Raw genomic sequence first — 27,217 nt, forward strand, 5'->3', positions numbered from 1 at the left:
AACAACCCTAAACATCCAGCCATAGCTACAATGGAAGGGTTTAGAATCACAGTCCAGACCTAATGTCACGGATGTAGTAGGGGAGAACACCAAAAGACAACAAGAATGAAGGGGAAAGACACTAGGCCTCACCGCTAGGGAAGGAAAAGGGTCACTACCTATAAAACCCTGCTCCTGGCCCTAACTCCTATCCGTATGGGCACCTCTCGATGGTAGAGATACCCATACACAGATACCTAGAAAACCCTGGTGACCCTCAGATGCCCTTAAGATAATGACAGGGCAGAGACCATCCGTTCCTTCCCTGGGAACTAGCGTCTCACTGAGGCCTAGTAAACAACCAAGGGGGGGGGGGGAGAGAATACAAAACACAACAAACGGAACACTTAACTTCAGAGGATGATGGATGAACAGGACTTCAACACGAACCACACTCCAGCTCTTCCAAGACCAAATGAAGCTATCCCAAGCAAGGAGTGATGGAAAAAGTCAGACTAAAAAGGGCGAGGTAAAGGTCACATGATCCACACCTGACCAGGAGGAGTGGACATACCAGCAACACACAGACAAAGTGAAACCAAAAGAGGCTGTCAGATCACTAATGCATAGATAATCTTTCATACCTTCTGAGACCTGTCACAGATGTGACACCTAAATCCCATTGAAAATCTGTGACAAGACTTGAAAATTGCTGTTCACAGACGCTTCTGCAGAGAAACCTCACACAGACTTGTACTTTGTGTTGGTCGATCACATAAAATCCCAATAAAATACATTTAAAGAACATGTATGGGGAACATTATTTTTATGATTGCATTTTACTCATTTGGGGCTAAAAATCATTTTTTCAATTGGTCTTTAGTAAAAATATTGAGCCATTCTGTCACAAAGGGTTAACTGTTTTTCTAGCTGTGTGACTGGTACTTGTGCTGGTCATCTAATAATCCTGAGCTCTAAATTACTAAGGCCTGTATTATACCAACAGATTATCTGACCAATATCTGTCCAATGAGACCAATAATTGGTGTGTATAACAAAAGATCTGTGTGTGTAATAGGCCATCTGACCAATGAATGATCAGAAAATCTGTCAGATAATCTGTTGGTGTAATACAGGCCTTAGAGGCTATCAGTAAGATAAGAACTGATCTATAATGAGGGTCTATAATGTCAGAGATAAGGAGCCTGTCACCTCCCTGCCTGATGGAGCAGAGAGAAAATTCATATCCTGCCAGTAGAGCATCTCAGCTCTGTACAGAGAAAAGGACTCCATATTATTAATAAACCAATTGAAAAAAAAATGATTTTTAGCTCAAAATAAGTACAATATGCCCCCAAAGATGTCCATAGCCTTTAAGTTTGTAGGTATAACATGAAAAATTAGAAAATCTGATCATTCATAATAACAGCCATTACTACATGTCTCCAGCCTTTATAGTGTATAAGTAATGTCATCTATAACACCCGGCATCTGATGACACCTACCTGAGGTATAACAGCCATTACATGTCTCCAGCCTTTATAGTGTAGAAGTAATGTCATCTATAACACCCGGCATCTGATGACACCTACCTGAGGTATAACAGTCATTACTACATGTCTCCAGCCTTTATAGTGTAGAAGTAATGTCATCTATAACACCCGGCATCTGATGACACCTACCTGAGGCATTAATACATGTCTACGGTGCCTTTACTAGTATAAAACCATTAGACTGCTATTTCAAGACTCAAAGCTGGGTCACTGCCCGGAGTGCTCCTTTACTCCAGCTCTAAGATGGAGCCTCACCTGAAGAAACCTCCGAATCCACTTCCTCCAATCATGATTCCATACCTGTGGTCACATCTCCTGGAATGTCCTCCTCCACCTCACTCTTACACAGGGGATCGCACATCATCCGCTCTTCTTCATCCTCCACTTTAATATCAGTCACATCTTCCCCCTGATTTGTTATCTGTAACAATTCAGGACAATACAGCAGACAGGTGGGAAATCTAACAGATCCACATAAGAGACCCCCACCATCTATGACCCCTATATGACTGCAGGACCCCCCTATACAGATGTGTATTGGGCTCAGCCCCATCTACCTGATGGTTCTCTGGGAGCTTCTCCTCTGGACAGTCCTGGGAATACAGAGGACGGGGACATCTCTCGGGGGGGTTTCCTTCTAGGAGTCCATCTGTAGGAAACACACAGGGACAGGAGAGATTATTACATGTGATGATGAGATGATGGGAGTAGTATCCAGGTGACCCATGACAGCCCCCCTCCTTACCCTGCTGATTGCCCCATAAATCCGTCTCCTCTTCTGCTTCATCTTTAACCTCAGCCTTAATATCCATCAGATTTTCATCCTAAAGAAGAGAAATGTAAAATGGTCTTTGGTTCAATCTCTTTCTGGTCAGATTCTGGGGAGACTTCAGCTCCATCTACCTGATGGTTCTCTGGGAGCTTCTCCTCTGGACAGTTCGAGGGGGGACTTCTCCTCCTGGAGTCAGAACCTATAGGAGATAACACACAAACTGAATACAATACTGAGCGCTGAAATGCAGCAGAGGAGAGCAGGAACATGCTGGTGGATTAGGGTGGAGTTCACCCCGCTGCCCTCTGAGTGTCCTGATGACTGGGGTGTGGCAGTCAGCAGCCTGGAAGTCTATGGGCAGCCGCCAGCAGTTTGTGAGCCACAGATTCACCCGCCATTTTTGGTTTCCAGGAGAATTTTTTACCCTTCAGTTTTCTGCTTCTAATGGAAAAGAAAAATCCTCAAAGTGTGACCCCCATAGAGGGACGAGAGGGCCCCCCGATATCAGGACTGAACCCCCATACAGGGACGAGAGCGCTCCCTGATATCAGGTCTGAACCCCCATAGAGGGACGAGAGAGCCCCCCGATAATCAAGGCTGATTCCTGGTCAGACCGGCATGTTTCGAGGCAGCCGGCTCTTGATCATGAGTAAGAGACGGCTGGCTCGAAACATGCCGGTCTGCCCAGGGACATGGAGGGACCGTTTTCACTGCACCGCGTGTACGTTTGGAATATTCAATAAAGAACATGCAAGATTCTATCTTCTTCGTGCTGGAAATCTGTTTATTTGAATTAAGTTAACGTTGAGCTGACCGAGCTTTACCGTTGCACGACTGAATTGGTGAGCTGGACTTCTACTTATTTATATCAGGGCTAGGGCTGCAGTAAACGATTATTTTAGTAAGAGAGTATTCTATCGATTATTTTTTACGATTAATCGAGTAATCTAATAAGAAAAAATAATAGACTGTTTTCCTTTATAAAAACTCAGACCCCCTGCCATTAGTCCCCAACACCCTTTGTTCCCCATTGTGCGATCAGCCCAAGTGCATCAGCTCCACTATCCCCCAGTGCCATCAGCTCTGCCCCCATTGTGTCATCAGCTCTGCCCCCATTGTGCCATCAGCTCTGCCCCCATTGTGTCATCAGCTCTGCCCCCATTGTGTCATCAGTTCCACTATCCCCCAGTGCCATCAGCTCTGCCCCCATTGTGCCATCAGCTCTGCCCCCATTGTGTCATCAGCTCTGCCCCCATTGTGTCATCAGCTCTGCCCCCATTGTGCCATCAGCTCCACTATCCCCCATTGTGCCATCAGCTCTGCCCCCATTGAGCCATCAGCTCTGCCCCCATTGTGCCATCAGCTCTGCCCCCATTGTGCCATCAGCTCTGCCCCCATTGTGCCATCAGCTCTGCCCCCATTGTGCCATCAGCTCTGCCCCCATTGTGCCATCAGCTCTGCCCCCATTGTGCCATCAGCTCTGCCCCCATTGTGCCATCAGCTCTGCCCCCATTGTGCCATCAGCTCTGCCCCCATTGTGCCATCAGCTCTGCCCCCATTGTGCCATCAGCTCTGCCCCCATTGTGCCATCAGCTCTGCCCCCATTGTGCCATCAGCTCTGCCCCCATTGTGCCATCAGCTCTGCCCCCATTGTGCCATCAGCTCTGCCCCCATTGTGCCATCAGCTCTGCCCCCATTGTGCCATCAGCTCTGCCCCCATTGTGTCATCAGCTCTGCCCCCATTGTGCCATCAGCTCTGCCCCCATTGTGTCATCAGCTCTGCCCCCATTGGGTCATGCTTCTCCTGACACCCAGATTGCACAGTGTCACTGGTTTCTATGACGCTGTGCACTCCAGGCGCCCGGCCTTAGTTGCGACCGCACCCCCTCGGTTTCACCAACTTACCGTTCCAGCAGGGGCGCTGCCGACACTCCATCGTTCTGCGCTGCTCTGCTCCTGACGTCACACAGTGCGTTAGGTCACGGCGTGCGTCAGGAGGTCAGACCATGGACGTACTGCGGAGTGTCCGGAGGTCGCCTGCTAGAAAGGTAAGTATTCCAAGCGCCGCGGGAGACCACGGAGCGGGAGTAAAAGCAAGCGCTTCACTCCCGCTCCGTGGTCACATGACACAAACGAATCTTCAATGCTTAAAATTTGCATCTAGGATTTTTTTGTGTCTAATTACTCGATTTAATCGAGTAATAATTTCAGCCCTAATCAGGGCTGAGCTCCCATAGAGGGACGACAGCGCCCCCAATATCTTTTATCTGGACTTCTCCAAAGAATCTGACACTGCACCACATGAAAGGTTAGTATATAAAATGAGAATGCTCGGACTGGGAGAAAACATCTGTATGTGGGTAAGTAACTGGCTGAGGGATAGAAAACAGAGGGTGGGTATTAACGGTACACACTCAGATTGGGTCACTGTCACTAGTGGGGTACCTCAGGGGTCAGTATTGGAGGGGTCACTGTCACTAGTGGGGTACCTCAGGGGTCAGTATTGGAGGGGTCACTGTCACTAGTGGGGTACCTCAAGGGTAAGTACTGGAGGGGTCACTGTCACTAGTGGAGTACCACAGGGGTCAGTACTGGAGGGGTCACTGTCACTAGTGGGGTACCTCAGGGGTCAGTACTGGAGGGGTCACTGTCACTAGTGGGGTACCTCAGGGGTCAGTACTGGAGGGGTCACTGTCACTAGTGGGGTACCTCAGGGGTCAGTACTGGAGGGGTCACTGTCACTAGTGGGGTACCACAGGGGTCAGTACTGGAGGGGTCACTCACTAGTGGGGTACCACAGGGGTCAGTATAGAGGTGTCACTGTCACTAGTGGGGTACCTCAGGGGTCAGTACTGGAGGGGTCACTGTCACTAGTGGGGTACCTCAGGGGTCAGTACTGGAGGGGTCACTGTCACTAGTGGGGTACCTCAGGGGTCAGTACTGGAGGGGTCACTGTCACTAGTGGGGTACCTCAGGGGTCAGTACTGGAGGGGTCACTGTCACTAGTGGGGTACCTGAGGGGTCAGTACTGGAGGGATCACTGTCACTAGTGGGGTACCTCAGGGGTCAGTACTGGAGGGGTCACTGTCACTAGTGGGGTACCTCAGGGGTCAGTATTGGGCCCTATTCTCTTCAATATATTTATTAATGATCTTGTAGAAGGCTTGCATAGTAAAATATCAATTTATGCAGATGACACTAAACTGTGTAAAGTAATTAACACTGAAGAGGACAGTATACTGTATATATATATATATACTACAGAGGACAGTATACTGTATATACACTACAGAGGACAGTATACTGTATATACACTACAGAGGACAGTATACTGTGTATATACTACAGAGGACAGTATACTGTATATATACTACAGAGGACAGTATACTGTATATATATACTACAGAGGACAGTATACTGTATATACACTATAGAGGACAGTATACTGTATATATACACTACAGAGGGCAGTATACTGTATATATACACTACAGAGGGCAGTATACTGTATATATACACTACAGAGGACAGTATACTGTATATATACTACAGAGGACAGTATACTGTATATACACTACAGAGGACAGTATACTGTATATACACTACAGAGGACAGTATACTGTATATACACTACAGAGGACAGTATACTGTATATACACTACAGAGGACAGTATACTGTATATACACTACAGAGGACAGTACACTGTATATATACACTACAGAGGACAGTATACTGTATATATACACTACAGAGGACAGTATACTGTATATATACACTACAGAGGACAGTATACTGTATATATACTACAGAGAACAATGTACTGTATATATACTACAGAGGACAGTATACTGTATATATATATACTACAGAGGACAGTATACTGTATATATACACACTACAGAGGACAGTATACTGTATATATATACACTACAGAGGGCAGTATACTGTATATATACACTACAGAGGACAGTATACTGTATATACACTACAGAGGACAGTATACTGTATATACACTACAGAGGACAGTATACTGTATATACACTACAGAGGACAGTATACTGTATATACACTACAGAGGACAGTATACTGTATATACACTACAGAGGACAGTATACTGTATATACACTACAGAGGACAGTATACTGTATATACACTACAGAGGACAGTATGCTGTATATACACTACAGAGGACAGTATACTGTATATACACTACAGAGGACAGTATACTGTATATACACTACAGAGGACAGTATACTGTATATACACTACAGAGGACAGTATACTGTATATACACTACAGAGGACAGTATACTGTATATATACACTACAGAGGACAGTATACTGTATATATACACTACAGAGGACAGTATACTGTATATATACACTACAGAGGACAGTATACTGTATATACACTACAGAGGACAGTATACTGTATATACACTACAGAGGACAGTATACTGTATATATACACTACAGAGGACAGTATACTGTATATACACTACAGAGGACAGTATACTGTATATACACTACAGAGGACAGTATACTGTATATACACTACAGAGGACAGTATACTGTATATACACTACAGAGGACAGTATACTGTATATATACACTACAGAGGACAGTATACTGTATATATACTACAGAGGACAGTATACTGCATATATACACTACAGAGGACAGTATACTGTATATATACTACAGAGGACAGTATACTGTATGTATACTAGAGAGGACAGTATACTGTATGTATACTACAGAGGACAGTATACTGTATGAATACTACAGAGGACAGTATACTGTATGAATACTACAGAGGACAGTATACTGTATATACACACTACAGAGGGCAGTATACTATATATACACTACAGAGGACAGTATACTGTATATATACACTACAGAGGACAGTATACTGTATATATACACTACAGAGGACAGTATACTGTATATATACACTACAGAGGACAGTATACTGTATATATACACTACAGAGGACAGTATACTGTATATATACTACAGAGGACAGTATACTGTATATATACTACAGAGGACAGTATACTGTATATATACACACTACAGAGGACAGTATACTGTATATACATACTACTAGAGTTGTTGCGATACCAAATTTTTGATTCGGTTTCGATACCATGAAAAAGTATTGCGATACTCGATACCATTCGATACCACGCGAAAAAAATAAACAAAAAAAGCCACGTGCATTCCTCATTTTTAAAAATGGCGAATCGCGCAGTTTTTATTTTATTTTTTCTGTTCCGGCATTCACCACCTAGATTTTTTTTTTATATTTTAATAGTTTGGACTTTTCTGACGTGGCGATGTAATATGTTTATTTATATATTTTATATGTGAAATTGGGAAAAGGGGGGTGATTTATACTTCATATTTTAGTGGGGTTTTTTTTTTCACTTTTTATTTAATAACTATTTCCCCCCTTAGGGGCTAGAACCTGGGATCTTTCATCCCTTTTCCTATTCACCCTGATAGATCTCTATCAGGGTGAATAGGACTCCACACTGTCCCTGCTGCTCTGTGCTTTGTGCACACAGCATCAGGGATGTTACCATGGCAACCAGGGCTTCCTGGCTGCCATGGTAACCGATCGGAGCCCCAGGCTTACACAGCTGGGGCTCCGATCAGAAGCTGCCACTGCACCACCAATGAGGGGGAGTGGAGAGGTCCCTGTGGCCACTGCCACCAATGATTTTAATACTGGAGGGTTGAGAGGGGCCGGCGCACTGTGCCACCAATGATTTTAATGGGATGGGGGGATTGAGGGGGGGGGGGCACACTGCACCACCAATGATTTTACCCCTTTATACAGGAGGCGGGTACTAGCAGATCAGCGGCAGTTAACTGCCGCTGATCGCAGCTCCCTGTCAGGGGCAGGGTGCCGGCAATGCGATTCTGCTGCCGGCACCCGCCTCCTGTATGTGTTAAAGACTGACTACTGTATGTGAGTCCAGACTTTCACTATTAGGCCACACAGAGCGGCGCCCAGCGATGTCTCAGCACTCACCATTTAGTCCTGGGCGCCGCTCCGTTCGCCCGCAGTGCCCCATTACTGTCTCCTCTCCTGCTCCACATGCTGCTGATTACTATCGGAGCGATGGGAGGAGACATCAGCTTCACTAGTGGGCGTTCCTTCTCCCTGGCTGTAGCGCTGTCCAATCGCAGCGCAGGGAAAAGGAACGCCCACTAGTGAAGCTGATGTCTCCTCCCATCGCTCCGATAGTAATCCTATCATTGGTGGCGCAGTGCGCCCGCCCCTCCTCCGCCCCCTCTCTTCTCATTGCCGCCCCTCCTCCACCCCCTCTCTTCTCATTGCCGCCCCTCCTCCGCCCCCTCTCTTCTCATTGCCGCCCCTCCTCCGCCCCTCTCTTCTCATTGGTGGCAGCGGCAGCAGCACAGGGGGAGGGAGGACAGCTTCCTTCTCCCCGTGCTGCTGAGAGAGAACATGAGCGCGCCGATAGCAGCGCGCTCATGTTCAGAGATACTAGACTGCGCAGAAGCGCAGCCCAGTATCGAAAAAACGGAAATCCCGGTATCGTATCGATACCGGGACAAAAGTATCGATTGGGTATCGAAATTTCGATACCCGCAACAACCCTACATACTACAGAGGGCAGTATACTGTATATATACTACAGAGGACAGTATACTGTATATACACTACAGAGGACAGTATACTGTATATACACTACAGAGGACAGTATACTATATATACACTACAGAGGACAGTATACTATATATATATATATATATATATATATACACACACACTACAGTGGACAGTATACTGTATATATACTACAGAGGACAGTACACTGTATATACACTACAGAGGACAGTATACTGTATATATACTACAGACAGTATACTGTATATATACACTACAGAGGACAGTACACTGTATATATACACTACAGAGGACAGTATACTGTATATATACACTACAGAGGACAGTATACTGTATATTCACACTACAGAGGACAGTATACTGTATATATACTACAGAGGACAGTATACTGTATATACACTACAGAGGACAGTATACTGTATATATACACTACACTGCGTGCAGAATTATTAGGCAAATGAGTATTTTGACCACATCATCCTCTTTATGCATGTTGTCTTACTCCAAGCTGTATAGGCTCGAAAGCCTACTACCAATTAAGCATATTAGGTGATGTGCATCTCTGTAATGAGAAGGGGTGTGGTCTAATGACATCAACACCCTATATCAGGTGTGCATAATTATTAGGCAACTTCCTTTCCTTTGGCAAAATGGGTCAAAAGAAGGACTTGACAGGCTCAGAAAAGTCAAAAATAGTGAGATATCTTGCAGAGGGATGCAGCACTCTTAAAATTGCAAAGCTTCTGAAGCGTGATCATCGAACAATCAAGCGTTTCATTCAAAATAGTCAACAGGGTCGCAAGAAGCGTGTGGAAAAACCAAGGCGCAAAATAACTGCCCATGAACTGAGAAAAGTCAAGCGTGCAGCTGCCAAGATGCCACTTGCCACCAGTTTGGCCATATTTCAGAGCTGCAGCATCACTGGAGTGCCCAAAAGCACAAGGTGTGCAATACTCAGAGACATGGCCAAGGTAAGAAAGGCTGAAAGACGACCACCACTGAACAAGACACACAAGCTGAAACGTCAAGACTGGGCCAAGAAATATCTCAAGACTGATTTTTCTAAGGTTTTATGGACTGATGAAATGAGAGTGAGTCTTGATGGGCCAGATGGATGGGCTCGTGGCTGTATTGGTAAAGGGCAGAGAGCTCCAGTCCGACTCAGACGCCAGCAAGGTGGAGGTGGAGTACTGGTTTGGGCTGGTATCATCAAAGATGAGCTTGTGGGGCCTTTTCGGGTTGAGGATGGAGTCAAGCTCAACTCCCAGTCCTACTGCCAGTTTCTGGAAGACACCTTCTTCAAGCAGTGGTACAGGAAGAAGTCTGCATCCTTTAAGAAAAACATGATTTTCATGCAGGACAATGCTCCATCACACGCGTCCAAGTACTCCACAGCGTGGCTGGCAAGAAAGGGTATAAAAGAAAAAAATCTAATGACATGGCCTCCTTGTTCACCTTATCTGAACCCCATTGAGAACCTGTGGTCCATCATCAAATGTGAGATTTACAAGGAGGGAAAACAGTACACCTCTCTGAACAGTGTCTGGGAGGCTGTGGTTGCTGCTGTACGCAATGTTGATGGTGAACAGATCAAAACACTGACAGAATCCATGGATGGCAGGCTTTTGAGTGTCCTTGCAAAGAAAGGTGGCTATATTGGTCACTGATTTGTTTTTGTTTTGTTTTTGAATGTCAGAAATGTATATTTGTGAATGTTGAGATGTTATATTGGTTTCACTGGTAAAAATAAATAATTGAAATGGGTATATATTTGTTTTTTGTTAAGTTGCCTAATAATTATGCACAGTAATAGTCACCTGCACACACAGATATCCCCCTAAAATAGCTAAAACTAAAAACAAACTAAAAACTACTTCCAAAAATATTCAGCTTTGATATTAATGAGTTTTTTGGGTTCATTGAGAACATGGTTGTTGTTCAATAATAAAATTAATCCTCAAAAATACAACTTGCCTAATAATTCTGCACTCCCTGTATATACACTACAGAGGACAGTATACTGTATATATACACTACAGAGGACAGTACACTGTATATATACTACAGAGGACAGTATACTGTATATATACACTACAGAGGACAGTACACTGTATATACCCTACAGAGGACAGTACACTGTATATACCCTACAGAGGACAGTATACTGTGTATACCCTACAGAGGACAGTATACTGTATATACACACTACAGAGGACAGTATACTGTATATACACACTACAGAGGACAGTATACTGTATATACACACTACAGAGGACAGTATACTGTATATACACACTACAGAGGACAGTATACTGTATATACACACTACAGAGGACAGTATACTGTATATACACACTACAGAGGACAGTATACTGTATATACACACTACAGAGGACAGTATACTGTATATACACACTACAGAGGACAGTATACTGTATATACACTACAGAGGACAGTATACTGTATATACACTACAGAGGACAGTATACTGTATATACATTACAGAGGACAGTATACTGTATATACACACTACAGAGGACAGTATACTGTATATACACACTACAGAGGACAGCATACTGTATATACACACTACAGAGGACAGCATACTGTATATACACACTACAGAGGACAGTATACTGTATATACACACTACAGAGGACAGTATACTGTATATACACACTACAGAGGACAGTATACTGTATATATACACTACAGAGGACAGTATACTGTATATATATATATACACACTACAGAGGACAGTATACTGTATATATATATATACACACTACAGAGGACAGTATACTGTATATATATATATATATATATACACACACTACAGAGGACAGTATACTGTATACACACACTACAGAGGACAGTATACTGTATATACACACTACAGAGGACAGTATACTGTATATACACACTACAGAGGACAGTATACTGTATATACACACTACAGAGGACAGTATACTGTATATACACACTACAGAGGACAGTATACTGTATATACACACTACAGAGGACAGTATACTGTATATATACACTACAGAGGACAGTATACTGTATATATACACACTACAGAGGACAGTATACTGTATATATACACACTACAGAGGACAGTATACTGTATACACACTACAGAGGACAGTATACTATATATACACTACAGAGGACAGTATACTGTATATATACACTACAGAGGACAGTATACTGTATATATACACTACAGAGGACAGTATACTGTATATATACACTACAGAGGACAGTATACTGTATACACACTACAGAGGACAGTATACTGTATATATACACACTACAGAGGACAGTATACTGTATACACACTACAGAGGACAGTATACTATATATACACTACAGAGGACAGTATACTGTATATATACACTACAGAGGACAGTATACTGTATATATACACTACAGAGGACAGTATACTGTATATATACACTACAGAGGACAGTATACTGTATATATACACTACAGAGGACAGTATACTGTATATACACTACAGAGGACAGTACACTGTATACACACTACAGAGGACAGTATACTGTATACACACTACAGAGGACAGTATACTGTATATATACACTACAGAGGACAGTATACTGTATATACACTACAGAGGACAGTATACTGTATATACACTACAGAGGACAGTATACTGTATATATACTACAGAGGACAGTATACTGTATATATACACTACAGAGGACAGTATACTGTATATACACTACAGAGGACAGCATACTGTATATACACTACAGAGGACAGTATACTGTATATACACTACAGAGGACAGTATACTGTATATATACACTACAGAGGACAGTATACTGTATATATATACTACAGAGGACAGTATACTGTATATATACACTACAGAGGACAGTATACTGTATATATACACTACAGAGGACAGTATACTGTATATATACACTACAGAGGACAGTATACTGTATATATATACTACAGAGGACAATATACTGTATATATACTACAAAGGACAATATACTATATACAGCCAGTTACATAAATATTGGGACATGGACACAATTCTGACATTTCTGGCTCTATACTCCACCACAATGGAGGTGAAATGAAACGGACAAGATGAGCTTTACCTGCAGACTGTCAGCTGTAATCTGAGGGATTTACATCCCAATCAGGTGAACGGTGCAGGAATTACAGCAGTTACATATGTGCCTCCCACTTGTTAGGGGACCAAAAGTAATGGGACAGAATAATAATCATTGAAGAAGAGTTGTCCAGCCTTTCTTTGGGAAGTTCCAAATGCACTTTATTTCAGCCCTTACTCTTGACCGCTAAAAATACCTTTATAGGAGGAGGAGGAAACCGCACCTGGGCCAATCAAGGGGTCATGTGGCTCCTCCCTCCTGCAAAGGTGCAGGACGGTAAAACAGACTAAAAATATCATTACAAATAGCTCAAAGATGCAGGGAATGCAATTGTTTAGTATTGTAGAATCAGGTCTAATCTTTTATTTAACCCTTGGGGTTGGCGACTTTCTAAACGGAAAATCCAATAGGATTCTCTATTCAGAAGTTTCCTTTTGCGGTCGCCTCCCGTTGCTGGTTTATTGACCCTTTCAATACCTTGTACAAGCATATCTGAGGTGTCACCACCATGAACTATCGTGAGATGAAGACTTGCCGCTGAAACATTACGGCTTTCATGGTGCGGCACGTCAGACACATGTTTCCGTATCCGTATGGCATTCGCCGTGCAGCCCACATACTGTAACAGACATTTGGTGCAGGCGATCAGATAAATGGCCTATGTTGTATTGCAGTTTAAGAATGACTTCATCACAAAACCCTGGCCGCTAACACAGGATTCAAAAGATCTAGAAATGTTCATATATCTGCATTGATAACCAGGTACTTTGTGACGGCAATGTTCTTCTATTTTTTGGGAAAAGACTCGGGCTAACTGTACTTGCAACAGTGGGGGCTTTGTGTGCCGCACATTTTATACCATTAGATACCACTTCCATCCAGTTTTTATCGCAAGCCAACAATGGAAAATGTTTTTTAATAATGTTGCAGATCTGTGGGTGTTCACTGCTGAATTGTGTAACAAAGACATTCTTTTTGGTGTCGTTTGTACCACAATTCGTTCCCATTGTTTTCTTGGGGCAAGCTGAAATCAATCTGTCCCAATTCATACCTAGGTCCTCCGTTATATTTTGTCATCATCTGTTTAGAGTATGCTCTACAGGACAATCTATTGATAATGTCTTGAGCCTCAATTTCATAAGTTTCTTGTTGGCTACAATTCCTTCTAGCCCTGATGAGTTCCCCTTTAGGTATATTACGGACTGTGTGAAGGGGGTGACACGACTTAGCATGTAGTAATGTGTTGGCTGCTGTGGGCTTCCTGTATGTACTTGTGTATATGGAGGCTGCGGAGGAGTCCCCGCTCAAGCGGAAATCCAAAAACACTACGTTAGAGGCATCATGGTGACCAGTGAATTGAATACTGTTCACACGTGTGTTTAGATAATTGGCTAAAGGGGGTATGGCCCCCACATCACCAGACCATATAAAGATCAGGTCATCGATGTAACGGCCATACCACCCAATGTTCTCTGCAAACGGGTTGGTGTCGATGAGGAGAAAGTTTCTCTCCCACCATGCCATAAAAATATTGGCTATGGAGGGAGAGAACTTGGCCCCCCATCGACACCCCCGATGTCTGAAGAATAAAACATTTCATCAAACATAAAGAAATTCCGCCTGAGGAGGAAGTCCACCACAGCCACCACATATTCTACCAGTTGGTCAGTGAAATTCCCAAAATTTTTCAAAAACCACATCAAGGAGGTGATGACCAGATTGTGTGGAATACTGGGATATAAGGCAATGACATCTGCCGTTACCCATGAATAATGATCAGACCACTCCAACTCCTTTACTGCTTGTAAAACTGATTTAGTATCCCTCAAAAAACCTGGAATGAGGGGAATTAATGGTTGCAATAATGAGTCAACCCATTGACATAGGTGCTCAGAATACGATCCTATGCCCGATTGTGGTGGTGTATAGAGCCAAAAATGTTACAATTGTGTTGATGTTCCGATATATACACACACACACTACAGTATATATATATATATATATCAGTTACATAAATATTGGGACATGGACACAATTCTAACATTTTTGGCTCTATACACCACCACAATGGATTTGAAATTAAACAAACAAGATGTGCTTTACCTGCAGACTGTCCGCTTTACCTGCAGACTGTCAGCTTTACCCGCAGACTGTCAGCTTTACCCGCAGACTGTCAGCTTTACCCGCAGACTGTCAGCTTTACCCGCAGACTGTCAGCTTTACCCGCAGACTGTCAGCTTTACCCGCAGACTGTCAGCTTTACCCGCAGACTGTCAGCTTTACCCGCAGACTGTCCGCTTTACCCGCAGACTGTCCGCTTTACCCGCAGACTGTCCGCTTTACCCGCAGACTGTCCGCTTTACCCGCAGACTGTCCGCTTTACCCGCAGACTGTCCGCTTTACCCGCAGACTGTCCGCTTTACCCGCAGACTGTCCGCTTTACCCGCAGACTGTCCGCTTTACCCGCAGACTGTCCGCTTTACCCGCAGACTGTCAGCTTTACCTGCAGACTGTCAGCTTTACCTGCAGACTGTCCGCTTTACCTGCAGACTGTCAGCTTTACCCGCAGACTGTCAGCTGTAATTTGAGGTATTTACATCCAAATCAGGTGAACGGTGCAGGAATTACAGCAGTTTGCATATCTGCCTCCCACTTGTTAAGGGACCAAAAGTAATGGGACAATTGTCTTCTCAGCTGTTCCATGGCCAGGTGTGTGTTATTTCCTCATTATCCCAATTACAATGAGCAGATAAAAGGTCAGAGGTCATTTCAAGTCTGCTATTTGCATTTGGAATATGTTGCTGTCCACTCTCAAGGTGAGATCCAAAGAGCTGTCACTATCAGTGAAGCCATCATTAGGCTGAAAAAACAAACCCATCAGAGAGATAGCAAAAGCATTAGGCCTGGCCAAAACAACTGTTTAGAACATTCTTAAAAAGAAGGAGCGCACCGGTGAGCTCAGCAACACCAAAAGACCCGGAAGACCACGGAAAACAACTGTGGTGGATGAGCGAAGAATTCTTTCCCTGGTGAAGAAAACACCCTTCACAACAGTTGGCCGGATCAAGAACACTCTCCAGGAGGTAGGTGTATGTGTGTCAGAGTCAACCATCAGGAGAAGACTTCACCAGAATGAATACAGAGGGTTCACCACAAGATGGAAACCATTGGTGAGCCTCAAAAACAGGAAGGCCAGATTAGAGTTTGCCAAACGACATCTAAAAAAGCCTTCGCAGTTCTGGAACAACATCCTATGGACAGATGAGACCAAGATCAACTTGTACCAGAGTGATGGGAAGAGAAGAGTATGGAGAAGGAAAGGAGCTGCTCATGATCCTAAGCATACCACCTCATCAGTGAAGCATGGTGGTGGTACTGTCATGGCGTGATAACTAGTGATATAATCTGAATCATGGAATGTTTTGGTTGGTACCACAAAATTGCATGTTCTACAAGGGTGACTACCGCAGCGTGTGAATCCCGTGTACTTTAACCACGTGTTTGTGGCTCTTAGGAGTGGTGGTAAATGACGAAGGAGACAGCATGTTAGCCAAGGTGGGAGAGCGTCTTCAAACTACTCTAAGTAAATCCTACAGAATATTATCCTCATAGAGGATGGAAATACAATTAGAAATGGCCTTCTGAATCTGTCCAAACTGTTTGCTGTACGTTAGGACCTTGTGTGGGACCTTCTCTAGAGACCGTAACTGCTATTATTCGGGGCGTCACCAAACACAAGCTTTTTGCCATTTTTAGTATGAGCTATTTTCTCTGCCCTTGTGATCAGCCATTGCGGATACCCTCTGTTTATCAAATGCATCGAAGGTATTTTACATTCCCTGGAGAACAGGCCGTCGTCAGTGCAATTCCTCCTAGATCTAAGAAATTCTCCACCAGGAACGGCTTTAATGGTGTGGATGGGATGGTGGCTCTGAGAATGGCGTTACCTGCACTGGATTTGCGATATCTATGTGAACGCACCATATGATTGGGGACGCCCACCAGAGTCAAATCAAGAAAATTATTGGTGTTGGCATCATATGAACCGATAAACCTCAAATTATAAGGATTGTCGTTAAGATAGCCGATGAAGGAAGGTATGGCAGGCACATCACCGCTCCATATAAAGAGCAGATCGTCGATGTACCTGCCATACCACTCCATGAGCGGGTTATCTACAGTATAAATGTACCGCTCCTCCCAATAAGACATAACCAAATTGGCAAGCGACGGGGACAACTTGGCCCCCATTGAAACTCCTTGTATTTGCAAAAAGAAGAAACCATCGAAGGAAAAATAATTGTGAATTAAAAGAAATTTTGTGACTTCCAAAACATAACTGATAAATTTCAGAGAATGCGGCGATGTTTGTGTAGATGAAACGCCAAAGCAAGCAGAGCTATTTGATGGGGAGTGGACGGATAAAGCGACGCCACATCTGTGGTTAAGTAAAATTTGACGACCATTTCTTATCCTAGAACCGTCTTAGTACATCACCCGATTGACCCGAGTCCTTGATGAACCCGGGGACACGTTTGACTAATGGTTGTAAAACCGCATCCAGCCATTCCCCAAGATTTACCGTAATGGAGCCAACGCCGGACACTATGGGGCGCATCAGTGGGGGGGGATCAAACCCTTGTGAATTTTAGGCAGCGCATGGATGATGGGTGTGACGGGCGACTCCACATTTAAATAGGTCAATAGTTTGTGACTGAAGAAGCCCCGATCTCTGCCTGTACATAGGGTTTTGTGATCATTTATGTGGAAGCGTCCCTCACAATGTCCATAGATTTATATAAAACCACCACTGAGCCCCCCTTGTCCGCCATCTTTATGATAATGTCCTCCCTATTTCTGTCATTTAGAAAAAAGCTCCTTTTCAATAACCTCCTGAAATACTTCCATCCCTGCTGTACGTGATTGGAGAGGATAGAAACGCGGGTTTGAGGTTTTAAAATCTTTCACCACAGAAGCCGCAGCTCTACCCGCCCCATCAGACCGCAAGGAGATGTGTTCCTTGTATGACATATTGCCGGATTCGTTGGGGCAGGTTTGTGACGGCACCAATGAATGTGAACTGTAAGATGTCGGACAAATCCATTAATGTCCACCAAGGCAGAGAACAGGAAGGAAGAACTCCGAACATCGCTTTGGTGCTGGAGTCATCTTGTCTTTGCTCCATTCATGGAGGTCTTACCGCTGGACGGTCTGTTACTGTCTGCATTAGGCCTGCACGATATATCGCCAACAGCAGGGCATTGTGGGAGTTGTAGTTTTACAACAGCTGGAGGGCCGCAGGTTGAGCATGCCTGACCTATACACAGAGGGAGGAGGGGCCGGCGTCTGGATTAGGAATGACAGTGGGGACCGGTGCAGTCCCTGTATTCTAATGCACCGGCCCCGCTCACTGTTGTATAATCTCATCTAACCTGTAGGCTTTGTTAAACTATAATAATCCAGTGTAATCCTGCTGTATTACTTACAGCTAAATTCCGTAGAAGAGAGGAGGCAGGCCGGGCGAGCGGCGCGTCACTCACTACGTCACGTGCCCGCGTCATTCATAAAGTTGGCGGCGCCGGTGCATGACGTAGTGAGTGACGCGCCGCTCGCCCGGGCACTGCGGGGGTCACTGTTAAAGGGACAGGCCTCATTGAGTAGGCCGAAACGTTGCTGGGATTAAAGTTTTGGGGTCTTCACCCTGCCACCTAAAGCTGGAAGTGCTGCTTCGTCATTTGTCAGGTATACAGGGAGTGCAGAATTATTAGGCAAGTTGTATTTTTTAGGATTCATTTTATTATTGAACAACAACCATGTTCTCAATGAACCCAAAAAACTCATTAATATCAAAGCTGAATATTTTTGGAAGTAGTTTTTAGTTTGTTTTTAGTTTTAGCTATTTTAGGGGGATATCTGTGTGTGCAGGTGACTATTACTGTGCATAATTATTAGGCAACTTAACAAAAAACAAATATATACCCATTTCAATTATTTATTTTTACCAGTGAAACCAATATAACATCTCAATATTCACAAATATACATTTCTGACATTCAAAAACAAAACAAAAACAAATCAGTGACCAATATAGCCACCTTTCTTTGCAAGGACACTCAAAAGCCTGCCATCCATGGATTCTGTCAGTGTTTTGATCTGTTCACCATCAACATTGCGTGCAGCAGCAACCACAGCCTCCCAGACACTGTTCAGAGAGGTGTACTGTTTTCCCTCCTTGTAAATCTCACATTTGATGATGGACCACAGGTTCTCAATGGGGTTCAGATCAGGTGAACAAGGAGGCCATGTCATTAGATTTTTTTCTTTTATACCCTTTCTTGCCAGCCACGCTGTGGAGTACTTGGACGCGTGTGATGGAGCATTGTCCTGCATGAAAATCATGTTTTTCTTGAAGGATGCAGACTTCTTCCTGTACCACTGCTTGAAGAAGGTGTCTTCCAGAAACTGGCAGTAGGACTGGGAGTTGAGCTTGACTCCATCCTCAACCCGAAAAGGCCCCACAAGCTCATCTTTGATGATACCAGCCAAAACCAGTACTCCACCTCCACCTTGCTGGCGTCTGAGTCGGACTGGAGCTCTCTGCCCTTTACCAATCCAGCCACGGGCCCATCCATCTGGCCCATCAAGACTCACTCTCATTTCATCAGTCCATAAAACCTTAGAAAAATCAGTCTTGAGATATTTCTTGGCCCAGTCTTGACGTTTCAGCTTGTGTGTCTTGTTCAGTGGTGGTCGTCTTTCAGCCTTTCTTACCTTGGCCATGTCTCTGAGTATTGCACACCTTGTGCTTTTGGGCACTCCAGTGATGCTGCAGCTCTGAAATATGGCCAAACTGGTGGCAAGTGGCATCTTGGCAACTGCACGCTTGACTTTTCTCAGTTCATGGGCAGTTATTTTGCGCCTTGGTTTTTCCACACGCTTCTTGCGACCCTGTTGACTATTTTGAATGAAACGCTTGATTGTTCGATGATCACGCTTCAGAAGCTTTGCAATTTTAAGAGTGCTGCATCCCTCTGCAAGATATCTCACTATTTTTGACTTTTCTGAGCCTGTCAAGTCCTTCTTTTGACCCATTTTGCCAAAGGAAAGGAAGTTGCCTAATAATTATGCACACCTAATATAGGGTGTTGATGTCATTAGACCACACCCCTTCTCATTACAGAGATGCACATCACCTAATATGCTTAATTGGTAGTAGGCTTTCGAGCCTATACAGCTTGGAGTAAGACAACATGCATAAAGAGGATGATGTGGTCAAAATACTCATTTGCCTAATAATTCTGCACGCAGTGTATATCGTGGAGGAGGGGCGGCCTCTGTGGGGAATTGCACCCAGTGCACAACGTCTGACTGTGCTGCTGCGGTATTTGGGATATATATATATATATGACAAAATGATGGCGGCACTGGAGAAAAGCGATGTGGGTGCTAGGTCCAGGGACGCAGCCGCCTACCCCATATGAAGAGTGATGAAAGACGGACAGCGCTCCAAGTAAAAGCAGTGGTGTTTATTCCCCCACGTGGAGAGGAACGTTTCCGCTCATACAAGAGCAGTGAACACAGTGTATGACGGGTCTATATAGTCCGACCCCTATTACATCACAGTGTATGACGGGTCTATATAGTCCGGCCTCTATTACATCACAGTGTATGACGGGTCTATATAGTCCGGCCTCTATTACATCACAGTGTATGACGGGTCTATATAGTCCGGCCTCTATTACATCACAGTGTATGACGGGTCTATATAGTCCGGCCCCTATTACATCACAGTGTATGACGGGTCTATATAGTCCGGCCCCTATTACATCACAGTGTATGACGGGTCTATATAGTCCGGCCTCTATTACATCACAGTGTATGACGGGTCTATATAGTCCGGCCCCTATTACATCACAGTGTATGACGGGTCTATATAGTCCGGCCTCTATTACATCACAGTGTATGACGGGTCTATATAGTCCGGCCCCTATTACATCACAGTGTATGACGGGTCTATATAGTCCGGCCTCTATTACATCACAATACAATCAATCAGCAGCAATGTATAGATATAAAGTGCAGAGAGAAGTGTGCATTACTCATCAGCGGAAAACCGCCCCACTATTATATCAGAAACCCAGTATGCGGTCTATGTATTATACCATAAAAGTGCAGTGATTGATAAGTGAGCGCAGGGGGCACCTGGGGGGGGGGGGGGGGGGGGGGACCTACCCAGCGCTGTTCCTTGTGCCTCACATGTCGCATACCGCCGATTCCGACGTTCCGACGGAGACACTGCGCAGGCGCCAAGTAGCGTCAAAACCACGGCATGCCATCATCACATGTCGTTGCGGGAGCATGCGCATAACTGCTGGACCGCTCAGTCGGCCATCTTACAAGACGCTGTGTGCGCGCATGTCCAAATAAAACACAAACACCTCGGCTACTTTCACACGTGCAGCAGTCGTCAGAACTGCCCGCCGGATCCGCCGATCTGGATGTGACTGAAAACATTTGTGAGACGGATCCGTCTTGTATTTATTTACCGGTCTGCGCAGACCGGAAGGACGGATCCGGCACTAATACCTTCCTATGGGGAAAAATGCCGGATCCGGCGTTCAGGCAAGTCTTCAGTTGTTTTCGCCGGAGATAAAACCGTAGCATGCTGCGGTTTTCTCTTTTGCCTGATCAGTCAAAATGACTGAACTGAAGACGTCCTGATGCAAACTGAACGGATCGCTCTCCATTCAGAATGCATGGGGATAACACTGATCAGTTCTTCTCCGGTATAGAGCCCCTAGGACGGAACTCAGCGCCGGAAAAGAAAAACGCTAGTGTGAAAGTGCCCCAAAATATCACGTTTAAATCCCCCCTTTCCCAATTTTACATATAAAATATATAAACAATAAATAAATAAACATATTACACAGCGCTGCGTCCGAAAAGTGCCAATGGCTACTAGGTATTTTTTTTTGTCTGGAGCACTGCAAGGGACACGCCCAGTGGGAGCCTAGAGCCACGTGCGCTGCTTGGATACTGTCGGCACTCCCATAGAAACGTATGTGGGCCCCTGCACCTATCGGACACTGGGGCGTATCCTGGCGATGGGCTCCGTATATACCGTATATTACAGGTCAGGAGAGCGGTCACCGGCTGCTGGAGGAGTAACCCGCGGCCCGGGACCTTTCCACAGACCGCGGCCCGAAACCTTCCCAGATACCGCGGCCCGGGACCTTTCCACAGACCGCGGCCCGAAACCTTCCCAGATACCGCGGCCCGGGACCTTTCCACAGACCGCGGCCCGAAACCTTCCCAGATACCGCGGCCCGAAACCTTCCCACAGACCGCGGCCCGAAACCTTCCCACAGACCGCGGCCCGAAACCTTCCCACAGACCGCGGCCCGAAACCTTCCCACAGACCGCGGCCCGAAACCTTCCCACAGACCGCGGCCCGAAACCTTCCCAGATACCGCGGCCCGAAACCTTCCCACAGACCGCGGCCCGAAACCTTCCCAGATACCGCGGCCCGAAACCTTCCCACAGACCGCGGCCCGAAACCTTCCCACAGACCGCGGCCCGAAACCTTCCCAGATACCGCGGCCCGAAACCTTCCCAGATACCGCGGCCCGAAACCTTCCCAGATACCGCGGCCCGAAACCTTCCCAGATACCACGGCCCGAAACCTTCCCAGATACCGCGGCCCGAAACCTTCCCAGATACCGCGGCCCGAAACCTTCCCAGATACCGCGGCCCGAAACCTTCCCAGATACCGCGGCCCGAAAACTTCACAGATACCGCGGCCCGAAACCTTCCCAGATACCGCGGCCCGAAACCTTCCCAGATACCGCGGCCCGAAACCTTCCCAGATACCGCAGCCCGAAACCTTCCCACAGACCGCGGCCCGAAACCTTCCCACAGACCGCGGCCCAGGACGCCATGAACCTCCCCGCACATCCAGCAGTGTCAGCCCGGAGCAGACCCGTCCACAGCTCCTGTTACCTGGGAGGGGAGCCTCCATCATGGCGGCCGGGGGCAGCTCCTCCATGGGGACAGACAGAGAGCGGAAGGACCTGCGGTGACGTCACTGTCATGTGACCAGAACAGGAAAAGGCGGAGATTTGCGGTGCATACAGGTGGTGGTGCAGGACCTGTGGTGACGTCCAATCATGTAACCAGAGCAGGAAGATGCGGAACTCAGAAGTGTAAAAAATATGTGAGGTCCTGCGATGACGTCATCATCATGTGATCAGTGCCGGAGGGGCGGAGCTCAGCAGCGCCGAATGTATGTGCTGGTAAAGGACCTGTGATGTCATGTGATCAGTGAAGGGGCGGAGCTCAGCAGCGCAGAATGTATGTGGTGGTAAAGGACCTGTGATAATGTCATGTGACCTAAAGGGGCGGAGCTCAGCAATGTAGCAGTATCAGTTTATGAAGGACCTGCGGTGACGTCACTATCATGTGATCAATGAAGGGGAGGAGCTCAGCAAGGTTGAAGAAAAGTAATTGTGAGGAAACTGTGAAAACCTGGAAAACGAAGAAAGCGGGAAATCTCTACAGAGAGGCTGGGAGTTGTAGTCCTCTCCTACCTCCTCCTGTAATGTCCTCTGATATCACATAATAACAGGCTGGACATGCTGGGAGTTGTAGTCCTCTCCTACCTCCTCCTGTAATGTCCTCTGATATCACATAATAACAGGCTGGACATGCTGGGAGTTGTAGTCCTCTCCTACCTCCTCCTGTAATGTCCTCTGATATCACATAATAACAGGCTGGACATGCTGGGAGTTGTAGTCCTCTCCTACCTCCTCCTGTAATGTCCTCTGATATCACATAATAACAGGCTGGACATGCTGGGAGTTGTAGTCCTCTCCTACCTCCTCCTGTAATGTCCTCTGATATCACATAATAACAGGCTGGACATGCTGGGAGTTGTAGTCCTCTCCTACCTCCTCCTGTAATGTCCTCTGATATCACATAATAACAGGCTGGACATGCTGGGAGTTGTAGTCCTCTCCTACCTCCTCCTGTAACGTCCTCTGATATCACATAATAACAGGCTGGACATGCTGGGAGTTGTAGTCCTCTCCTACCTCCTCCTGTAACGTCCTCTGATATCACATAATAACAGGCTGGACATGCTGGGAGTTGTAGTCCTCTCCTCCCTCCTCCTGTAATGTCCTCTGATATCACATAATAACAGGCTGAACATGCTGGGAGTTGTAGTCCTCTCCTACCTCCTCCTGTAATGTCCTCTGATATCACATAATAACAGGCTGGACATGCTGGGAGTTGTAGTCCTCTTCTACCTCCTCCTGTAATGTCCTCTGATATCACATAATAACAGGCTGGACATGCTGGGAGTTGTAGTCCTCTCCTCCCTCCTCCTGTAATGTCCTCTGATATCACATAATAACAGGCTGGACATGCTGGGAGTTGTAGTCCTCTCCTACCTCCCCCTGTAATGTCCTCTGATATCACATAATAACGGGCTGGACATGCTGGGAGTTGTAGTCCTCTCCTACCTCCTCCTGTAATGTCCTCTGATATCACCTAATAACAGGCTGGACATGCTGGGAGTTGTAGTCCTCTCCTACCTCCTCCTGTAATGTTCTCTAATATCACATAATAACAGGCTGGACATGCTGGGAGTTGTAGTCCTCTTCTACCTCCTCCTGTAATGTCCTCTGATATCACATAATAACAGGCTGGACATGCTGGGAGTTGTAGTCCTCTCCTACCTCCTCCTGTAATGTCCTCTGATATCACATAATAACAGGCTGGACATGCTGGGAGTTGTAGTCCTCTCCTACCTCCTCCTGTAATGTCCTCTGATATCACATAATAACAGTCAGGACATGCTGGGAGTTGTAGTCCTCTCCTCCCTCCTCCTGTAATGTCCTCTGATACCACATAATAACAGGCTGGACATGCTGGGAGTTGTAGTCCTCTCCTACCTCCTCCTGTAATGTCCTCTGATATCACATAATAACAGGCTGGACATGCTGGGAGTTGTAGTCCTCTCCTCCCTCCTCCTGTAATGTCCTCTGATATCACATAATAACAGGCTGGACATGCTGGGAGTTGTAGTCCTCTCCTACCTCCTACTGTAATGTCCTCTGGTATCACATAATAACAGTCTGGACATGCTGGGAGTTGTAGTCCTCTCCTCCCTCCTCCTGTAATGTCCTCTGATATCACATAATAACAGGCTGGACATGCTGGGAGTTGTAGTCCTCTCCTACCTCCTCCTGTAATGTCCTCTGATATCACATAATAACAGTCAGGACATGCTGGGAGTTGTAGTCCTCTCCTACCTCCTCCTGTAATGTCCTCTGATATCACATAATAACAGGCTGGACATGCTGGGAGTTGTAGTCCTCTCCTACCTCCTCCTGTACTGTCCTCTGATATCACATAATAACAGGCTGGACATGCTGGGAGTTGTAGTCCTCTCCTCCCTCCTCCTGTAATGTCCTCTGTATCACATAATAACAGGCTGGACATGCTGGGAGTTGTAGTCCTCTCCTCCCTCCTCCTGTAATGTCCTCTGATACCACATAATAACAGGCTGGACATGCTGGGAGTTGTAGTCCTCTCCTCCCTCCTCCTGTAATGTCCTCTGATATCACATAATAACAGGCTGGACATGCTGGGAGTTGTAGTCCTCTCCTACCTCCTCCTGTACTGTCCTCTGATATCACATAATAACAGGCTGGACATGCTGGGAGTTGTAGTCCTCTCCTCCCTCCTCCTGTAATGTCCTCTGGTATCACATAATAACAGGCTGGACATGCTGGGAGTTGTAGTCCTCTCCTCCCTCCTCCTGTAATGTCCTCTGATATCACATAATAACAGGCTGGACATGCTGGGAGTTGTAGTCCTCTCCTACCTCCTCCTGTACTGTCCTCTGATATCACATAATAACAGGCTGGACATGCTGGGAGTTGTAGTCCTCTCCTCCCTCCTCCTGTAATGTCCTCTGGTATCACATAATAACAGGCTGGACATGCTGGGAGTTGTAGTCCTCTCCTCCCTCCTCCTGTAATGTCCTCTGATACCACATAATAACAGGCTGGACATGCTGGGAGTTGTAGTCCTCTCCTCCCTCCTCCTGTAATGTCCTCTGATATCACATAATAACAGGCTGGACATGCTGGGAGTTGTAGTCCTCTCCTACCTCCTCCTGTACTGTCCTCTGATATCACATAATAACAGGCTGGACATGCTGGGAGTTGTAGTCCTCTCCTCCCTCCTCCTGTAATGTCCTCTGGTATCACATAATAACAGGCTGGACATGCTGGGAGTTGTAGTCCTCTCCTCCCTCCTCCTGTAATGTCCTCTGATATCACATAATAACAGGCTGGACATGCTGGGAGTTGTAGTCCTCTCCTACCTCCTACTGTAATGTCCTCTGATATCACATAATAACAGGCTGGACATGCTGGGAGTTGTAGTCCTCTCCTCTCCCCCTGTAATGTCCTCTGATATCACATAATAACAGGCTGGACATGCTGGGAGTTGTAGTCCTCTCCTACCTCCTCCTGTAATGTCCTCTGATATCACATAATAACAGGCTGGACATGCTGGGAGTTGTAGTCCTCTCCTACCTCCTCCTGTAATGTCCTGTGATATCACATAATAACAGGCTGGACATGCTGGGAGTTGTAGTCCTCTCCTATCTCCTCCTGTAATGTCCTCTGATATCACATAATAACAGGCTGGACATGCTGGGAGTTGTAGTCCTCTCCTACCTCCTCCTGTAATGTCCTCTGATATCACATAATAACAGGCTGGACATGCTGGGAGTTGTAGTCCTCTCCTACCTCCTCCTGTAATGTCCTCTGATATCACATAATAACAGGCTGGACATGCTGGGAGTTGTAGTCCTCTCCTACCTCCTCCTGTAATGTCCTCTGGTATCACATAATAACAGGCTGGACATGCTGGGAGTTGTAGTCCTCCCTCTCCTACCTCCTCCTGTAATGTCCTCTGATATCACATAATAACAGGCTGGACATGCTGGGAGTTGTAGTCCTCTCCTACCTCCTCCTGTAATGTCCTCTGATATCACATAATAACAGGCTGGACATGCTGGGAG

The 27,217-nt window shown here is 45.7% G+C and overlaps 2 long non-coding RNA genes across 2 annotated transcripts; both read right to left on the reverse strand.

Annotated features, from left to right (window-relative positions):
- Positions 1-1,962: 1,962 nt before the first annotated feature.
- On the reverse strand, positions 1,963-2,466 carry LOC120998440. The gene is made up of 3 exons (XR_005778385.1): positions 2,436-2,466; positions 2,278-2,356; positions 1,963-2,181 (listed from the first exon to the last, which is right to left on the reverse strand). It is a non-coding gene; the product is annotated as an uncharacterized LOC120998440 (long non-coding RNA).
- Positions 2,467-2,474: 8 nt separating this feature from the next.
- LOC120998441 lies at positions 2,475-23,145 on the reverse strand. The gene is made up of 3 exons (XR_005778386.1): positions 23,028-23,145; positions 22,241-22,302; positions 2,475-2,503 (listed from the first exon to the last, which is right to left on the reverse strand). It is a non-coding gene; the product is annotated as an uncharacterized LOC120998441 (long non-coding RNA).
- Positions 23,146-27,217: the final 4,072 nt, after the last annotated feature.

The sequence above is a fragment of the Bufo bufo genome, chromosome 4 (genome assembly GCF_905171765.1).
Source record: "Bufo bufo chromosome 4, aBufBuf1.1, whole genome shotgun sequence".
NCBI classification, from domain to species: Eukaryota; Metazoa; Chordata; class Amphibia; order Anura; family Bufonidae; genus Bufo; species Bufo bufo.